The sequence below is a fragment of the Pseudophryne corroboree genome, chromosome 9 (assembly GCF_028390025.1).
Source record: "Pseudophryne corroboree isolate aPseCor3 chromosome 9, aPseCor3.hap2, whole genome shotgun sequence".
Classification (NCBI taxonomy): Eukaryota; Metazoa; Chordata; class Amphibia; order Anura; family Myobatrachidae; genus Pseudophryne; species Pseudophryne corroboree.
Window position 1 is genome coordinate 410,214,774 of NC_086452.1, and position 14,344 is coordinate 410,229,117.

The 14,344-nt window shown below is 46.4% G+C and overlaps 1 long non-coding RNA gene across 1 annotated transcript in view; it reads right to left on the reverse strand.

Moving 5' to 3' along the window:
* Window positions 1–995: 995 nt before the first annotated feature.
* The window catches only part of LOC134957089 (uncharacterized), a 63,437-nt gene continuing 50,088 nt past the window's right edge, over window positions 996–14,344 (reverse strand). Inside the window, exons 3-4 of the long non-coding RNA XR_010186451.1 lie at window positions 2,346–2,393; window positions 996–1,712 (exon numbers count right to left, since the gene is read on the reverse strand). This is a non-coding gene — a long non-coding RNA (uncharacterized LOC134957089). The remainder of the gene's footprint in view (window positions 1,713–2,345; window positions 2,394–14,344) is intronic.

The following is a 14,344-nucleotide window of genomic DNA, read 5'->3' on the forward strand; positions in this document are numbered from 1 at the left end:
CGATGATTGGTAAGTGTGTATGCGTCAGATAGGTCGTCCTAGTGTGTACCCAGCTAAAGGAGGATGCCAACTCCCATTCCCCATGCTTACACTTCTCTGACGCCTGTTCCTTATTGCAGGACTATCAGAGCCCGTGGAAAAAAATGTGCATCTAAAACTCTGGGGGCTGGCACATCAGTAAAATATTTTTAGCAGAACTTAGTAAAGCTTTAAACTAGAGATGAGCGGGTTCAGGTTTTACTTGGTTTTACTCGGATTTACTCGGCATCTTATTGGCTATCCAATACAAGAGACATCCGTGAGCCAATAAGATGCCGTTTTGAGAACCGAGTAAATCTGAGCAAAACCGAGTAAAACCGAACCCGCTTATCTCTAGTTTAAACAAGAGTTTAATTTATTAGTAACAGTTTTTATTGTTTATCACGGGGGTGGATCATTAGATCGACAGTGTCTAGGTCGACAATGTTTAGGTCGACCACTATAGTTTGACAGTCACTAGGTCGACAGGGTTGGAACGACATGTGCTAGGTCGACAAGTCAAAAAGTCGACATGAGTTTTTGTTTTTTTTGTGTGTCGTTTTCTTCGTAGAGTGACCGGGAACCCCAATTAGTGCACTGTGTCCCCTCGCATGGCTTGCTTCACTCGCCATGCTTCAGGCAAGGTGCGTCGCTCCACTGCCACTTCGCTCGGCACCGTTCCAATCTTGGATCGTTAAGTATGAAAAAGTTCAAAAAAAGTAAAAACAACAACTCATGTCGACCTTTTGACCTGTCGACCTAGCACACGTCGACCTAGAAACCCTGTCGACCTAGTGACTGTCGACCCAAAGTGGTCAACCTAATCATTGTCGACATAGACAGTATCGATCTTCAGACCTGATCCCGTTTATCACCTAGACAAAATGTAGCACTTTGCAGCGGATATTTAGTCATTTGCACCAGTACATACATGGTCATCAGTGAGACTATGCAATTTCTATTCCTTAGAGGCAGGGATTAAATGGGGGAAGGACGGGGGGGGGGGGGGATGAAGTGGAACTGAGTTCCACCATCTGTAATTGTAGGTGCACAGTAATTCCGTAACGTGTATAAGTGGTACGACTGTGTAGCATAACAAGAATAAAGGGCACTACTGAGTGCTGTGTGAATAATGGGCACTGCTGTGTGTCATCATAACGTGAATAAGGGACACTACAATGTGGTGTAATATGAATAAAGGGCACTACATGCGGCGTAATGGGTTAAGATTGTGCTACTGTGTGGTGTAGTTTGATTTGGGGGGACTAAGGTGTGACTACACCTCTTCCTTATTAGACCATTGTCTCTTTATCAAGTATTGGAGCACAAATTTATAGTTTGCAGGGGGACACCGAAATCTCTAGCACTGGCCCTGGCTCTGCCTAATGGGAGGCGGGGGGGAGATGGCAGGGGAAAGTTCCACCACCTGTCCTGGACCACTTTAAGCCCTGCCTAGAGGACATTAATTTAAGTAAGACTGTTTTCATATAAGCATAGCAAGGGGTTATTTACTGTAAGACCGGATGCTGTTCTCAAAAATAAGTTGTCATCTTAACATACAGTACATGCCTGCTCCCCCTGAGAGGTCCCGCCCTCTTTTCCAGCAGAATGAGTAATCTGGGGGCTTGATGATGGGATTTGTGTCAAAACGCGTCAACACACATCCCCTACTTCAACCTCTGTTCTGGATTTACCTAGAGGGGAAGATATACAAGTAAGAAAGTATGCGCTATAATTAATAGACAACTTACTGATCTATGGATGACTGCTTTTCTAGGGCGAGAAAGGTTTTTTTTTCACTCCATAAATTGCCACCTGACACACTGGGGGAGTAAGTTCCCTTCATCTCTGTCAGCACAATTAGAATTGTACAAGAGTCCGAATTTATGAGGTTTTCTAGACCAAAAGTTATTATATTATGATTATATTCTGCTAGATCATGGAGTAATGTTGCCAAGTGCTTTATGGTTTATTGTTATAGAATGTGATGTGTGGCTGGATGAAAAGTTTTCTTCATTTGGATTTGAACTCTTGACCTACAAGTCTTTTGTTTATTTTTGATAGACTCTGTAATTAGTCAGTGGACGAATGCCCATAGTCAGCTTTAATACCACAAATAAATCATGTCAACTGTTGGGTTTGCTGGCGGCTTAGGAAACAGCAATCTTCTCCAGATTATGGAGACCAGATGTTATCATTTCCCCATTTCGTTATGTAATGGGATATACCGAATCAAAATATATGTTAACATGATGATTATTCATTGTGCAAGTACTCCCAAAAATGCTTGAGGATTTAGAATTAAGAAATAAGAATCACTTGTTTACCTTGTGATGTGCATTAGGGCAGCCAATCCCATTCATTTAACTTGTTACCTGTGCAAATGAAATGGAAAGCAGTTAGCATGCGGGTCGGGTAAAGGGATTGTTTGCTGGAATGGTGGGAAATGGAATGTAATCCCACCATTAGGACAGTTAGTGCTGGTTGCTAGGAGTCCATCCATACCATGTGTAAAAGTAAAGATTGCTAATGTGATCACCTTACTTATATGTTCGGCACCCGGCCCGCTGCTGTGCCTGAAATAATCAGCAGACTGTGCACATACTAGAGGCCATTGCCAGCAAGGACTCCTATGGATCCCTCTCCCAAAACATTTTGTGATCTGTTAGCCCATAGGCTACAATGACTAACATCAACTGTAGAAGGCAAAGCCACCAGGTCCAAGCTCCAGAATACTTGGTAAATTCAGCACTTTAGCAGCCCCCCATAGCAACTTATGAAGACTGGTTTTGTGATGGAAAACAAAGGCTGAAGCAGATATCTCCTATATCTGCTCCAATCCCTGTACATGCAGTACATCCAGGTGGTATCAGGGCTATCTTTACAGGAGCGTAGGACTTTGGTCAAAGCGATGCAAAGGGGTCCCTACTGGCAGCAGCTGTGATGTGGGGAGGGGGGGGGGGGGTGCCAGCAGCGTCTGTGGGGATGGGGGTTGGGGTGCTATTGACAACGATGGCTGTGCGTTCCCTACTTCTATTAAATGATTGTGTAGCATAGACACAAGTCCATACTGCAGACCACTGAACCATGCACTCTACAATGTTTTCCCCTATAGTGGATTTACCAGAGTAAGAGGCACTTGTAGCTGCCGAATGACTGCCCCCTGACAGTATATATCTAGGCGGCAGTGGAAGCTGTCCAGCAAGGGGGAGGGGTGTTTCGGTCACAGGCCCATAGAATCATGGGGCCCTTGGGCAACTGCCCATTAAACCAAATGGAAGAGACAGACCTGGGTGGTATGTAATATTTGCAGATAACCCCAAAAAACATGTGTTTTTTTTGGGGGGGGGGGATATCCTGTAAACATATTTTGATGAATGTTGTGTGCCCCTAAATCAGGCATTTTTGGCAATGCTACTGCCATTTTAACTCCAGAGGTCAAAGCCACAGATAATTGGAGTCTTTGAAAACCCACTGTTTAGTTATTACACTCCTTAGTGTATTGTAATACAGCTTTTCTGGAGGCTGCGGTACTGTATATCTTGTTGACATTTATTATGTTGACATTCATTATGATGACATAACTATGTCAACATAGTTGTAATGTCTACATTGAACATGTCATTCATCAAGCTGACACTTATGTAATGTTGACAAATTGTTGAAATGTCGACGTTGTGTTTTTCTTTGTCTATTTCTAATAAACGCAGACAGGAGGATCACAAATTATATGTGATTTAAGGTTTGGTAATTACGTGCAGAAATAATCACCAATAATGTTTTCAAGTGACTGTATATATATAATTTTGTATTCTTTCAGCTTAGGTGTGACAAAATGGCTGACAGGCGATGTCCTGCATTTGACCTCCATGCATGTAGGCTGGGGGAGATCTACAGACCCTAAAGTTAGGGATGAAAGCAATGACCAGACCAGGGGTTATAAATACTTATTAGAGGGAGATGTCAGGGAAATCACAATTTCTCCTGTGATCTGCCCTCAGGGTTATGTATTGTCCAAAATATAAAATGATCTCTGGTCTGGGACCCTGACATGATGTTGTAAAAGGGGATTGCATTTCTACATCAAAAGCATGTGTTCAAAGCAAATATTGCCAAGCTCTGGACAATGAGGTCTGATAAGCCCAATTAGTTTATGTCAACAGGGGGGCTCTGTAAACAGACCAGGGAAGTGTAACAAATGCCCTGACTGGAATGTTCAGGAATCCTATTTCCTGGCTAGCATCATAAACCTCTAGAACTTCAATCCACAACTCCATGCTTAGGAAGATGTGACATACAGTATGCCTTTGAGCTACACCCCCTCCCCCTGCCTGTTGCCAAGCACCAACAATATGTAAAAATGGTGTATATTTAGTGTCCAGCAGGGAAGTGGTTAAAAAAGCCCAAGGGTGGGGGCCTGCTGCAGCTGAGGGCTATATCTGTCCCTCTCACTGGGACAGAGAGGGCATCTCTTGGGGACTCAACTATATGTTGGAGATGACCAGGGCTATTCTGGGAAACTCCCCCACAACAGAACCACCTAAGTTTGTTTGAGTAAGTGAGTTAGGTTTTCTGTCTTTTTTATTTCTTTTCATTTGGTTTTGAGATTGCTGTACTTTGTGTGTGTTTTTAAAATATTCTTAATAAGTTTTGTAACACATTTTTGTAACTAAAGCTCTGAAGTATTCTTGAAATTAAACATCTAATTTTTAGTTCTGATTCTGTGAGTTTTTATAAACGAAGGCGTGTGACCCACATCTACCTACTTTTCTAAGTATTGCAGTGTGTGTGTGACAGCTAGAAGCAAAGACTACCTTGCAATTAGATGCTAAATTTCCTCTTGGTGGTGGCAGCTAAGGTGTTAGATTAATCCCGTGGTTCAATAATACCCCCACGTCGCATGTGGCAATTCTAAAATTGGCGTATTTGTAGAATTGGCCGGCAGAATCGTGACACATGGTAAGTCTACTATAAATCTCCTTTTCTGCAGCGGGGTACACTGTGTTCCACAGGTAACACATCGGGGATGTCCTAAAGCAGTTCCTCAAGGGAGGGGATGCACCTTAGCGGGTATGAGAACCCGGAATCCAAAGGAAGCATCCCGGGAGACGGTAGTATCAAAGGCATAGAACCTAATAAACGTGTTCACTGAGGACCACGTAGCCGCCTTGCACAATTGTTCTGCGGACGCGCCATGACGAGCCGCCCAAAAGGGTCCAACAGACCAGGTAGAATGGGCTTTAATAGCAGCAGGAGCTGGGAGTCCAGCCTGCGCATAAGCTTGTGCAATCATAATTCTAATCCATCTGGCCAAGGCTTTGCTTATTTGCAGGCCATCCACGTTTGTGGAAACCAAACAGTACAAAGAGGGTATCTGACCTCCTGATAGAGACAGTCCTGTCCACATATATACGGAGAGCCCGTACCACATCCAAAGACCGTTCTTTGGAGGACAATTTGGAAGAGATGAAGGCTGGAACCACAATCGCTTGATTAAGGTGAAAATATGACATCACCTTAGGTAAATAACCAGGGCGAGTTCTAAGAACTGCTTGGTCACGATGAAATATCAAAAAGGGTGGACGACAGGACAAAGCACTGAAGTCTGACACCCTTCTAGCAGAGGCAATAGCCAGCAGAATCAGGACCTCAGCTGTGAGCCATTTAAGGTCCACTGACTCAAGAGTTTCAAATGGAGACTCTTGCAGGGCATTCAGGACAATAGACAAATCTCCGGAGTCAAGGAGATCATGTGAGACCTGATCCAATGAGGCAGGCCACTGTGGGGTATTCAATTATCCGCGTGGGTTTAGCCCCTGGCTAATTGCTGAGCCAGAGGTATTCAATTAACGAGAAATACGCTGCGTACAAGGCCACAGTCGGGATGAACTTAGCAGCTCATGGAGCTGCACAGTAAAGTCTATGGAAAAAACAATAAATCGGGTTTGCGTGTGGGAAAAATACCCCATTAATTCCACAAGTTATGCATAATCAGTGGGTTTCGCTGTTGGAAAAAGGCTGTTTAACTGAATAGCCTTTTCCCCGCCACACAGGGATTTTTTTCTGGCAATAAGTTGCAGGGTACACCCTATGGCTAACTGAATACCCTTCACTGTATCTGTTCTGGATATTCAAGAGTAAATATGATGCAAATGGAGAATGCATTGATTATTCCACAGAAACCCCATTAAGAAAGAGTATAATTTTCAATTACAATATCATTAACATAAACATAGAAATCAATAAATTGACAGCTATATAATAAGATTTGGTTCCCAACAGACAATGATCAGTCCATTGGGGGTCATTCCGAGTTGATCGTAGCTGTGCTAAATTTAGCACAGCTACAATCATCTTCCCTGACATGCGGGGGGACGCCCAGCACAGGGCTAGTCCGACCCGTATGTCTGTCCAGCCCTCCCCCCGCACAAGTACAAAAGCATCACACAGCGGCGATGCTTTTGTACTTGTGGAGTGACTCCCAGCCAGCGCAGCTTCTGCGGCTGGCGGGGAGTTGATCATCGCTGCCCCTGGTCGCAGCGGCTGCGTGTGATGTCACGCAGACGCTGCGGCCTGCCACCCACACGGTCCGTCCATGCCTGCGTTGGCCGGACCGCACCCCCATAATGGCGGCCAAACGCCGCCGCGCCGCCCCCTCCCACCCAGCGACCGCCTCTGCCTGTCAATCAGGCAGAGGCGATCGCTGGGGAACGACGGTCGTCGGCCGTCCGGCATGCGCCGGCGCACTGCAGCGCTGGCGCATGTGCAGTTCTGACCCGATCGCTGCGCTGCGATAAACTGCAGCGAGCGATCGGGTCGGAATGACCCCCTATGTCTCCATCAAACAAAGGTGAAGAAGGCAGAACCATTGGTTACTGTAATAGAACTGCGTGGATGGGCTTGAAATGTTACAGACAAAAGGTTAGTGTCATATAATTAATCAATCTTAATTTGTACAGTAATTAAAGCAGCTTCTTCACGACTGCCTATTTATTAATTGAAATACAGTATTGATTTATTTGAACAATGCTGACAATTAGGCGAAATGACAGCTTAATTCTCCTAATTCTAAAATAATGGAAATAATGTAGAACACCTGCTTCTTCTGCAGGTCTACTGTGCTGGCGTTGTGGCTGAGGTGCACTTGGATTTGTAGGCCGATGTGTCAGCAAGTAGATGAATACGTCTTATTATACACCTGGGTGCAAAAACGAGGCTCTGCTTTGTGGGACCAGGTTATTTCTGTGTTTACCTGATAGCAGGGCTCGCAGAGCATCTGTCACCCAGCAATAATACTTCAGTGTTACAGGTATTCAGGATTTGCTGGTTACCTGGCTGAGCCATAACTGCTGGTTGGCTATATTGGCCCTTGTGAGAGATGCCAGTCAAGAGGGGCAGAGGAGGAGGGGGCACCTCTGACTCAGCCACTAACAAGTACTGTATTATACCCCGAGGAGCCCGCATCCAGCTGGTATCCGATCTTTAGGTCGACAGCACTTAGGTTGCCCACTATTGGTCAACATGCATTAGGTCGACATGGCAAATGTCGACACATGAAAAGGTCAACATGATTTTTTCAATTTTTATTTTTAACTTCAATAATTTTTATTGGAAAATTTGCAAGCAGCGGGGTAAGGGATGGTAGGGGGAACAAACACGGGAAGAAAAATGGCATATACACAAATACAGTATCAATATCAAAAAATATCACAATTTGAAATATATGGAGACATCAGTGAGACATAGTATGCAAAGGGAACAGAACGTCCACTAGTTATCTCTCGAGAAAAACAACAAACAAAGAAGGACAAAAACAGAGAACAAAATACAATTACGAGGGCACAGCGCAGGATGACTTGGGGCGCAATCAGCCGGCCTCACAATCTACTCTCAGGTGATGAGACTGTCAGCTCCGCCTCCCCCCCGCCTCAAAGCCAGAGCTAGCAGTACAGCTCATGAAGCCACGAGTAATGCCCGCCCCCCGCCAACACAGAGCCGCGATGATCTCCACCTCCTCCCCCAGCCAAGCTGGAGCTTATAGTGCTGCAGCACGTGAAGCTGCAATGTCCGTCCTCCACCCACCCGCCTCCTCTCCCAGCCAAGCTGCTGCCGCCCGCCCGCTGAAGCCGCCGCCCGCGCACCTGTGTCCCGCTGAAGCCGCCGCTGCTGCTGAGGTCCTGACAGCGCTGCGGCTGAGTTCTGCCTGTGAAGTGGACTCTGTCAGGAGGAGTCAGGAGCCGGCAACAGCGCTGGAAGAACTTACACATCACGTAAGTGCCACTGCCTACACAGACACTACACTACACTACAGTATATTACACTACACTTCACTACAGTACAGTACATTACACCACAGTACACTACACTACACTACAGTATATTACACTACACTTCACTACATTACAGTACACTACACCACAGTACACTTCACTACACTACACTACACTACAATCAAAGAGTGGGGGGGGGGGCTGTAAGGGGGAATCTGCCTGCCGTACTGTGTTAAAGGGGGACTCTGCCTTCCATAATGTGTAAAAGGGGGACCTATCCTGCCGTAACGTGTAAAAGGGGGACTCTGCCTGCCGTAACGTGTAAAAGGGGGACTCTGCCTGCCGTAACGTGTAAAAAAGGGGACGCTGGCCCTCATTCCGAGTTGATCGCTCGCTAGCTGCTTTTAGCAGCAGTGCAAACGCTAAGTCGCCGCCCTCTGGGAGTGTATCTTAGCTTAGTAGAAGTGCAAACGAAAGATTAGCAGAATTGCTCGAAAATCTTTTCCTGCAGTTTCTGAGTAGCTCCAGACCTACTCCTAGATTGCGATCACTGCAGACTGTTTAGTTCCTGGTTTGACGTCACAAACGCGCCCTGCGTTCGGCCAGCCACTCCCCCGTTTCTTCAGCCACTCCTGCGTTTTAGACTGACACGCCTGTGTTTTTTAGCACACTCCTGGAAAACCGTCAGTTTCCGCCCATAAACACCCACTTACTCTCAATCACTCACCGATCCGCAGAGCGACTGAAAAGCGTTGCTCGCCCCTGTGTAAAATTGCATAGTTTTGTGTGAAATTACTTGGCGCGTGCGCCCTGCGGCCCATACGCATGTGCAGAACAGCCGTTTTTTAGCCTGATCGCTATGCTGCGAAAAACGGCAGCGAGCGATCAACTCGGAATGACCCCCGCTGTCTGCTGTAATGTGTAAAAAGGGGGACTCTGTCTGCTGAAATGTGTAAAATAGGGGACGCTGTCTGCCGTAATGTGTAAAATAGGGGACTCTGTCTGCTGAAATGTGTAAAAAGGGGACGCTGTCTGCCGTAATGTGTAAAAAGGGGACGCTGTCTGCCGTAATGTGTAAAAAGGGGACGCTGTCTGCCGTAATGTGTTAAAAAGGGGACGCTGTCTGCCGTAATGTGTGAAAAGGGGACGCTGTCTGCCGTAATGTGTAAAAAAGGGACGCTGTCTGCCGTAATGTGTAAAAAAGGGGACGCTGTCTGCCGTAATGTGTAAAAAAGGGGTCGCTGTCTGCTGTAATGTGTAAAAAAGGGGACGCTGTCTGCCGTAATGTGTAAAAAAGGGGACGATGTCTGCCGTTATGTGTAAAAAGGGGAATCTGTCTGCCGTAATGTGAAAAAGGGGCACTACCTGGTGTAGTGGCGCTACTGTGCGGCGTAATTTGAATAATGTAGACTACTGTGCACCATTGTATTATTTGGTAATATTTTGTGGCCACACCCCTTTCCCATGAAGCCACGCCCCTATATTTTTTGCGCCGGTTTACGTTAAGGGGGGGCGCCGATGCCGTTTCTTGCACACAGCGCTAAAATGTCTAGTTACAGCACTGAAAGAGGTACATTAAGAGAAGGAAGCTTCACTTAGACTAAACTGTAAAGGGGAAGTCTTAGAAGAATGTGGTAGCAATTAGTGATGAGCGGGTTCGGTTCCTCGGAAACTGAACCCCCCCAAACTTCACCCATTTTACACGGGTCCGAGGCATACTCGGATTCTCCGGTATGGCTCGGTTAATCCGAGCGCACCCGAACGTCATCATCCCGCTGTCGGATTCTCGCGAGATTCGGATTCTATATAAGGAGCCGCGCGTCGCCGCCATTTTCACTCGTGCATTGGAAATGTTAGGGAGAGGACGTGGCTGGCGTCCTCTCCGTTTGTGCTTATTGCTTAATTGTGGGGAGTGGGGAGCAGCTGTATTATATAGGAGGAGTACAGTGCAGAGTTTTGCTGATCAGTGACCACCAGTTTTATCCGTTCTCTGCCTGAAAAACGCTCCATATCTGTGCTCAGTGTGCTGCATATATCTGTGCTCACACTGCTTTATTGTGGGGACTGGAGACCAGCAGTATTATATAGGAGGAGTACAGTGCAGAGTTTTGCTGACCAGTGACCACCAGTATACGTTGTCTGCCTGAAAAACGCTCCATATCTGTGCTCAGTGTGCTGCATATATCTGTGCTCAGCAAGAAAAAAAGCAATTGGTTTCCCCAGCACCCTGAATGATAACAGTAACCAGATATAAATCCCACATGATAATAGAATTCAGAGATCTTCGTTACACATATTTGCGCAAATGTGTGGTTAAGCCCCAAAGCCGCATCAAGGCCTCTCTGTATATTTGGGGTCATTCAGGGTGCTGGGGAAACCAATTGCTTTTTTTCTTGCTCAGAAATACCCCTTTCTTTCGAGCACCTGAATGATATCACTAAGCTAATTGAGCATTTACCAATCTATATGTATATCTGTGCTCACACTGCTTTATTGTGGGTACTGTGGACCACCAGTATATTATATAGGAGGAGTACAGTGCAGAGTTTTGCTGACCAGTGACCACCAGTATGTGTGTGGTGCATATATCTGTGCTCACACTGCTTTATTGTGGGTACTGGGGACCACCAGTATATTATATAGGAGGAGTACAGTGCAGAGTTTATCTATCCATCTATCCATCTAGAGTCTATCCATCTAGATTCTATACCTGTGGTGCATTTTAGTTTTGCAGTTTGCTGACATTGACCACCAGTATATATAGCAGTACGGTATGGAAGGCCACTGCTCTACCTACCTCTGTGTCGTCAAGTATACTATCCATCTAGATTCTATACCTGTGGTGCATTGTAGTTTTGCAGTTTGCTGACAGTGACCACCAGTATATATAGCAGTACGGTATGGAAGGCCACTGCTCTACCTACCTCTGTGTCGTCAAGTATACTATCCATCTAGATTCTATACCTGTGGTGCATTTTAGTTTTGCAGTTTGCTGACAATGACCACCAGTATATATAGCAGTACGGTACGGAAGGCCACTGCTCTACCTACCTCTGTGTCGTCAAGTATACTATCCATCTAGATTCTATACCTGTGGTGCATTTTTAGTTTTGCAGTTTGCTGACAGTGACCACCAGTATATATAGCAGTACGGTACGGAAGGCCACTGCTCTACCTACCTCTGTGTCGTCAAGTATACTATCCATCCATACCTGTGGTGCATTTCAGTTGTGCGCAGTATATATAGTAGTAGGCCATTGCTATTGATACTGGCATATAATTCCACACATTAAAAAAATGGAGAACAAAAATGTGGAGGTTAAAATAGGGAAAGATCAAGATCCACTTCCACCTCGTGCTGAAGCTGCTGCCACAAGTCATGGCCGAGACGATGAAATGCCATCAACGTCGTCTGCCAAGGCCGATGCCCAATGTCATAGTAGAGAGCATGTAAAATCCAAAAAACAAAAGTTCAGTAAAATGACCCAAAAATCAAAATTAAAAGCGTCTGAGGAGAAGCGTAAACATGCCAATATGCCATTTACGACACGGAGTGGCAAGGAACGGCTGAGGCCCTGGCCTATGTTCATGGCTAGTGGTTCAGCTTCACATGAGGATGGAAGCACTCATCCTCTCGCTAGAAAAATGAAAAGACTTAAGTTGGCAAAAGCACAGCAAAGAACTGTGCGTTCTTCTAAATCACAAATCCCCAAGGAGAGTCCAGTTGTGTCGGTTGAGATGCCTGACCTTCCCAACACTGGACGGGAAGAGCTTGCGCCTTCCACCATTTGCACACCCCCTGCAAGTGCTGGAAGGAGCACCCGCAGTCCAGTTCCTGATAGTCAAATTGAAGATGTCACTGTTGAAGTACACCAGGATGAGGATATGGGTGTTGCTGGCGCTGGGGAGGAAATTGACAAGGAGGATTCTGATGGTGAGGTGGTTTGTTTAAGTCAGGCACCCGGGGAGACACCTGTTGTCCGTGGGACGAATATGGCCATTGACATGCCTGGTCAAAATACAAAAAAAATCACCTCTTCGTGTGGAATTATTTCAACACAAATGCGGACAACAGGTGTCAAGCCGTGTGTTGCCTTTGTCAAGCTGTAATAAGTAGGGGTAAGGACGTTAACCACCTAGGAACATCCTCCCTTATACGTCACCTGGACCGCATTCATCAGAAGTCAGTGACAAGTTCAAAAACTTTGGATGACAGCGGAAGCAGTCCACTGACCACTAAATCCCTTCCTCTTGTAACCAAGCTCATGCAAACCACACCACCAACTCCCTCAGTGTCAATTTCCACCTTACACAGGAAAGCCAATAGTACTGCAGGCCATGTCACTGGCAAGTATGACGAGTCCTCTCCTGCCTGGGATTCCTCCGATGCATCCTTGAGTGTAACGCCTACTGCTGCTGGCGCTGCTGTTGTTGCTGCTGGGAGTCGATCGTCATCCCAGAGGGGAAGTCGGAAGACCACTTGTACTACTTCCAGTAAGCAATTGACTGTCCAACAGTCCTTTGCGAAGAAGATGAAATATCACAGCAGTCATCCTGCTGCAAAGCGGATAACTCAGGCCTTGGCAGCCTGGGTGGTGAGAAACGTGTTTCCGGTATCCACCGTTAATTCAGAGGCAACTAGAGACTTGTTTGAGGTACTGTGTCCCCGGTACCAAATACCATCTAGGTTCCATTTCTCTTGGCAGGCGATACCGAAAATGTACACAGACCTCAGAAAAAGAGTCACCGGTGTCCTAAAAAATGCAGTTGTATCCAATGTCCACTTAACCACGGACATGTGGACAAGTGGACCAGGGCAGACTCAGGACTATATGACTGTGACAGCCCACTGGGTAGATGTATTGCCTCCCGCAGCAAGAACAGCAGCGGCGGCACCAGTAGAAGCATCTCGCAAATGCCAACTCGTTCCTAGGCAGGCTACGCTTTGTATCACCGCTTTCCATAAGAGGCACACAGCTGACAATCTCTTACGGAAACTGAGGAACATCATCGCGGAATGGCTTACCCCAATTGGACTCTCCTGGGGATTTGTGACATCGGACAACGCCACCAATATTGTGCGTGCATTACATATCTGCAAATTCCAGCACGTCCCATGTTTTGCACATACATTGAATTTGGTGGTGCAGAATTATTTAAAAAACGACAGGGGCGTGCGAGAGATGCTGTCGGTGGCCCGAAGAATTGCGGGCCACTTTCGGCATTCAGCCACCGCGTGCCGAAGACTGGAGCACCAGCAAACACTCCTGAACCTGCCCTGCCATCATCTGAAGCAAGAGGTGGTAACGAGGTGGAATTCAACCCTCTATATGCTTCAGAGGATGGAGGAGCAGCAAAAGGCCATTCAAGCCTATACATCTGCCCACGATATAGGCAAAGGAGGGGGAATGCACCTGACTCAAGCGCAGTGGAGAATGATTTCAACGTTGTGCAAGGTTCTGCAACCCTTTGAACTTGCCACACGTGAAGTCAGTTCAGAAACTGCCAGCCTGAGTCAGGTCATTCCCCTCATCAGGCTTTTGCAGAAGGAGCTGGAGACATTGAAGGAGGAGCTAAAACAGAGCGATTCCGCTAGGCATGTGGGACTTGTGGATTGAGCCCTTAATTCGCTTAACCAGGATTCACGGGTGGTCAATCTGTTGAAATCAGAGCACTACATTTTGGCCACCGTGCTCGATCCTAGATTTAAAACCTACGTTGTAAAACCTACGTTGTATCTCTCTTTCCGGCAGACACAAGTCTGCAGAGGTTCAAAGACCTGTTGGTGAGAAAATTGTCAAGTCAAGCGGAACGTGACCCGTCAACAGCTCCTCCTTCACATTCTCCCGCAACTGGGGCTGCGAGGAAAAGGCTAAGAATTCCGAGCCCACCCGCTGGCGGTGATGCAGAGCAGTCTGGAGTGAGTGCTGACATCTGGTCCGGACTGAAGGACCTGCCAATGATTACTGACATGTCGTCTACTGTCACTGCATATGATTCTGTCACCATTGAAAGAATGGTGGAGGATTATATGAGTGAGTATATGTTTGTGTCGG